Source organism: Gossypium hirsutum, chromosome A08 (genome assembly GCF_007990345.1).
Source record: "Gossypium hirsutum isolate 1008001.06 chromosome A08, Gossypium_hirsutum_v2.1, whole genome shotgun sequence".
In the NCBI taxonomy this organism is placed as follows: domain Eukaryota; kingdom Viridiplantae; phylum Streptophyta; class Magnoliopsida; order Malvales; family Malvaceae; genus Gossypium; species Gossypium hirsutum.
Window position 1 is genome coordinate 110,903,531 of NC_053431.1, and position 6,903 is coordinate 110,910,433.

Below are 6,903 nucleotides of genomic sequence, written 5' to 3' on the forward strand. Positions count from 1 at the left end.
GGCTATATAAACCAAAACTTTAGCCCAAAAATCATTTTACACTGAGATTTTTTTTAAAAAGGTTTGAAATTCTCTGCAGAGGGGAAGAGGGGGGTCCCTAGCTTTGGCCTCCGGCCACCGAGCCGTGTTTGCCCACGCTCCTCATGCGCCGCCGTACGCGGGACCTGAAGGTTTAAAAAACCTTCGTCCTTCCACAGGTAACCTCTTCTCTCTTAAAACTTTACTCGTATATGCTAAAACAGTTTATATATATACATGTGTTCAAAGATAAAGAAGAAGACAGACGGTTAAATCACCTTTTTTGAAACTGTTGTTATTTCTTTGAATGTGTAAGTATCTTTCTATCCCCTCCAAAAAAGGTCCCCCCTTTTACATTGTTTGATTCGGGCTTTTATAGCCACTACTGCTATTACATAAACTAGGAAAGGAATCTTTTTATATCTTTCCATATTTGTTTTGCTTGCTGCTGTGGTTCTTTCCTTCTTTTGCAGGTATCAAGAAGATTTAGCAACAATGATCATCGGCGTTGACTCGGGCATAGACCGCAGCATGATTCGAAGCCTGGAATCACGGCCTAGAATCACGGTGTTGATGGCGCAAGACGAACCGACGCATTGATTACAGTGTTTAGCTTCTGGAGCCTTCCATTTGCGGCGCCTAGGGTTTCTGAAACCCTAAGTCTCTCTGTTATCTGTTAACAATTTGGGCCACTTGGGCCTCGTTTGATTTTTGGGTCTGGATATAAACGGGTCTTGGGTAGTTTAACTGGGTCATGGGTGTAACGGGTTATTGGATTAGTTTGGTGTGTCAGGGGTAGGACTGGTCTGTTAGGCTTTGGGCTGATGTGGTTGGGCCTGTAAATGGACTATAATAAAATAAACATTTATTTATTTTATTTTTTATTTTTGGGTTTTATTTAATTATGGACCTGGGCAAAAAATAGGTTCTACATTACGCATTACCGCAGTTCTTTGTGAGCATCCTGTTACACGATTTGATCAGTTGTGGTCCAACATTTATTGTGGACCCAAACGAAACTCTTCATGAGTGTCCTAATATAGGCTCTTATGAGCTTCCTGATTTGGCTAGTCTGAACTCCCTGTTATGCTATCCAGAGCTTCCTGTTAATAACTCTTTGAAGTTACTTGTTAAGCTCAATGAGCTTCCTGTGCTAAACTCTTATGAGTTTCTTATTTAGCCTGGATAAGCTTCTTGATACATGGCTCACATGAGCATCCTATTACATGGCTCGAGAGAGTGCTTCCTGATTATGTGCCCTAATTGGATATCCTTAAATACGAATTGGCATATTTACAGTTTTGTACACTCTGAGTGTACTACTGATGTATCCATCGATATTTCCAATAAATTCAATAGGTAAAGTTTAACATGCCTAAATTGAACTTGAGATGACTTGTTATGGAAATGTATGAGTTATGTGAAAATGTGATATGGAAGGATTATGTATATGAAAGTTATTACCTGATGAGCTCATCATTATTACTTGAAAGGTATTTAGAAAGTTTATGACTAATTTGCTTGATTGAGTGTGTGTGATTAGGTAAATGGCTAAATTGTTGGGATACATGTTATTGATATTTTTATTTAAAATGAACATGATTGGTAAGTAAAATTCCTGTTATGCAAACTTACTTAGCATTAAATGCTTACTCTGTTTTATTTTCTTTGTTTTATAGTGCTTGGAGGCTCGAGAAGGTTGGACCTTGGTCAGAGTCACATCACACTATCCCTTGGACTTCTCAGTATATGAAACAAGTTAATTTTTAGTATAATGGCATGTATAGTCTAACTTAGCCAATGTTGACATGTAAATGGTTGTTTGTAATCTAGCCATTGAATGGCAGCCAATGTTGACATGTAAATGGTTGTTTGTAATCTAGCCATTGAATGGCTAAAATGGTATGTTTTGGTACACATTTACAAGGCCATAATATGTTTGAGGTGTTTTGAAATGGTTAAATGGTAGACGATATAAACCAAAATGTTAATAGATTTGAGTTGGTAAAATTTATAAAACTTGCAAATTAAACATAAACGAAATTATGGTAAGTAAAACATTTAAACATATATGTTAATAAGAAATACATAATACTGGTATTTGGTTTGGTTTATATGTACCAATTTGATTTGGAAATGTGTTGAGATGTTGTAGGTTGATGGCAAGTTTGGGTGAGAAATAAGGCTAGAAAATGGCCTTATTTAGTATACTAGACACACGGGCGTGTGTCTTGATCGTGTGTGACACACGATCATGCGCACGGGCGTGTGGTTTGGTCGTGTGTCCCCTACATCTTAAAAAGTGAGAAACATAATGCTCAGAATTAGACACATGGGCAGAGACACGGGCGTGTGTCTTAGCCGCCTGTGACACACGGCCTAGCACATGGATGTGAAACCTGCACCTAAATTTCGAAAATTAAAATAAACATACAGTTTAATGCATGGGTGTTTGGATGGCCGTGTGACCTAAACCAGAGAGTTACACGGGTATGGACACGACATGAGACACAGGCGTGTCACTTGGCCGTGTAATCCACACGGCCTACTGACACGAGCGTGTGACCCCTATATTAAAGAAAAATTTTAGAATTTCACGAAATTTTTTTAAGTCTTCGATTTAGTCCTGACTTGTTTCTAATGCCTAAATTGGGCCTCAAGGGTCTATTAAAGGGACGATATGAATGAATACGTTTAGTTTCAGATATGAATCATAATTGACATGAGATAACTGTATATATTCTGTAAACTCCAGTAATGCTCCATAACCCTGTTTCGGCGACGAATATAGGTTAGAGGTGTTATAGTCTCCTTTTACGTTGACGACGCCACTTAAAAAAATACTTTTTTCCAACAAAATCAATGGTAGAAGATTGAGAGAAATTTAGGTGGTGCCGTCTGATACATTGGCGACATACAAAAACATTGTAAAAAACGATTTATTTTTATAATTAATCTACATTTTACATCATTTTCATATTTTTTTGGCTTTTTTACATAGATAATATGAAATAAATATTTAAATATCTAAGTGGTATGCCAATACCATTATTTACCGAATTGGTATGTTTGCAACAGTGTTGGGGGGTAAAGGGCATGGAGGAGGTTACATCACTTTTTTTTTCTGATTTAATCATGGAATCATCATTACCAAATTATATATGTTAAAAATATATATATTAAGGGTGGAGGGAGTGAGAGAGGCGACAACAATATCAAATTAATGAAAAAACATGGTAATAAAAGAGGCCATATACGACCATTTACTACAAAATAAATTTTATGCGTACTTGTATTGTTACAGGTGGGGTGGAGGGGGAGAGATAAGCGGCACCATTTCCTACAGTGGATAAGACCAATCGGTCACAAGATGGGCAAAGGGGAAAAAATGGCTTTCAGCATATATATCTATGTTGTGTAGGGTTTGTGGTTGGGGAAAAAATTTTATTTTGTTTGTAGAACGGGAAGAAAGAAAGGAGAAGGAGAAGCATGTTATGAATGTCTTTTTATTTATTTATTTTACAAATGGTTCTTTGTGTTGATTTTTATTGCGATTTTGATTTATTTTATATATAGGAAGAAAGAAATAGAGGGTGTTTGAAAGAAACTCAGCTAGTATATTTTTTGTTTTTCCAGTAGATGCAAATAACATATGATTCGATTGACGTTTTTTTTTATAGTTTTTTTTAGCATTTTTTTATGTACTTAATAGATGGTCCATTGTGTTGAAATTTTTTAGAGTTTTTTTTTTGATATTTACTTTACTAGTATAAAAAAGATTATTATATCAAAAAATGTGATGTTTTATAATTTTTATTTGAAATTATTATGTATTTGTTTGTTGACTTTTCTATCTCAAAAATATAGAAAAAAAATTAATAACTCAAATGGTATGCCCAAGATATTATTTATCAAAATGGTACGTTTGCTGCAGTGTTTTGCCGGTGTTGCCTGACAAATTTGGGAAATGGGTCACCCTACAAATGAATTACCAAAATGGGTCGTTTGCTACAAAAATAAATACTAAAATGGGTTTTTTGCTTTAAATTTATACGATGACCCATTTTGGTGTTTAATAATTTTTTTTGGATTGTTGTGGTTAAAATTCCAAATATGTCATAAATTATTTGTCTTCAAATAGAGAAATTATCAAAATACTTTAAAAATTTTATAAGAAAATTAATTTATACATCTTCCGTTAAATTGATTGAATACTAATTAATTGAACTGAATTAACTTCAAAAAATTTTATAGTTCACAAATGTTGAATATCTTTACATAATAAAAAAATTTGTTATTGGGATAAAAATAAAAAATAAATAAATAAATGAGATGGTTTTGAAAAAAATAAATGATCGACTTACATTAGTGTATCCCAAATTACGTTGTTATTGATTTGTTTATATATGTAAAAATATTAGTAATTCTTCAAAAACTAATAAATGGTAAAAAATTCATTTTCAGTATTGATTATTAATTCTTTTATTTGAAACTGCAAATATAGAAATGACTCGTTTGATTACAGAAACGGATCACACAACAAATACGGATAATGTGGTGGTAATAAAATTTTTATTTGTTATTCACGGGTCTCGTTATAAAGTTCGATGTCATTTTTAATTTAATTTAGATTTATTAACTATTGCAGTAATTTAATATGTTCAAGCTTCGTACCACGTATCGAGGGGTCGTGTCAATGGTGTGGGTTATCTACCGGATCCCCGTCTTATGTCATACTTGGAGGCATCTGGATTCGAACTAGCTGCAATGATCTGCATGCTTGATTTGAAGTACGACTTGATTTCGACTTTGGTCGAGCGATGGCATCCGAAGACCCACACATTTCATTTGTTGTCCAAGGAATGCACCATCACTCTAAAAGATGTTGTACTACAACTTGAGCTCCTAATTGATGACATTACAGTCACAGGTGTTAGTATATTGTTTGGTCTAGGGATTCTTTCCTATGACTTACTAGGATGCTCGCCAGATGATGGTGGCGATAAATTAACGGCTTTGAGATTTTCATGATTGAAGTCGATTTTTGAGTATTTACCAAGTTCTGCCATTGAGCGGGAGGTGATGTGCCCCACTTGAGTGTATAAAACAATAAGTTCCATTTAATCTACTTGCCCCTGTTATTTTATTTATACACTGCCAGTTCGTACAATTGAGGCTCAGCAATACTAGCTACATTGTATAGCGAGCTTTGTCGGATGATAAAGCGTTGTGTCGTATATTAGGGATCGACTTGATTAAGTAACGAATAAGTAAAAAATAACAGACGAAATTGAGAAATTAAACACATAAATTTAACGTGGAAAAACCCCTCAAAGAAGATAAAAAACCACGAGCAAAGATAATTTTACTATAATGGCAAAAGAACAAAGAGTACAAAAGATTGAGATAAAAACTAAAACCTGAAACTCGAAAACAAAGAACCCTAAAAACGTAAACACAAAATTCTCCAAAAGTGTTATGAGTTCTAATCTTTTAATGGTTGTGTTTTCTAATGTTGTAAAAGAGCTTATTTATAGGTTGAATTCGTAGGTCAAATATTAATAAAATAATATGGACTAATCAGAGTTCGACTAAAACAAATCAGTAGAGTTTAATTGGGATATTATCTCTCAAATTTGATTAAAATATGAGGTATACTAAACATCGTAGACATAGACGGGTGCCTGGTATTGCTATAGTCCTAGGCATTTTATAGGATGTCGTTTTTGGCATTAGTTACTCACCAAACATAGTCTTTCCACTCGTGAATAGGTGATAAAATTTAACCATTACAACAAAAATTTTGTTTTTTTATGATTTTTTTTCTAACAAGTTTACTTTTTTCATAGATGGAGTTCTTCTCCGAGTACCGGGAAGTCATATACACTTCCGATTTACTACCAGATGATTGAGACACACGCCGAAGAAGGGGTAATTTTTACTAATATTCATTACATACAATTACTTTATTTATTTTATTTGACTCGTGCTACTATAACGATGTTATTAATTATGCATTTTATGTCATTGCGGCTATTAATTTGCCAATTAACTTTGAACAATTTGATCTTTAATTTCAAAGACAACCGAGAGTTATAGCCCCTCTGCAACCAAAGGATGTATCTAGAGTGTTTTATAAATTTGCCTTTGATTTAGAAGGCATAGTGTGTATGTCTATAGATGATGTCACTTTTGGCTTTTAGGTTTATTTTGGTATTTAATATAATCTACAGTAAACTTGGTTGGTGCCATATGATCTGATTATCAAGTTATGCAAGTTCCAATTGCATTTTCATTTTCATTTTCCAACATGTAATGTTGATCATATTAAATTTAGCATCTTCAATTCACTTCCATTTTCATTTAATGAACTTCAATTTGCTGTTGTAATTAAGCTAGCCTTAGAGACCAACTACAGACAATTGAACACAAAATAATTTGGCAAACAGTTCATTTCCAGTTTATAACATTGAAAACAATTGAACACAAAACAAATTTGACAAAAATGTAAGGTATACTCAACACCGTGGACATAGGCAGGTGTTTGGTATTGTTATAGTCTTGGACGTTTTACAATATGCCAATCTTGGCATCAGTTACCCGCCAAACATATATCTTTCCAGTCGTGAATAGGTGATAAAATTTAACCATTACAACAAGAAATTTTTTTTTATGAAAATTTGTTATAAAAGTTTGCTTTTTTCTTAGATGGAGCTCTTCTCCAGGTATCAGGAGGTCATATACGCTTCCGATTTATCGCTAGATGATTGAGACACATGTCGAGGAGGGGGTAATTTTACTAATATTCATTACATGCAATTACTTTATTTATGTTATTTGACTCGTGCTACTATAACGATGTTACTAATTATGCAATTCATTTAT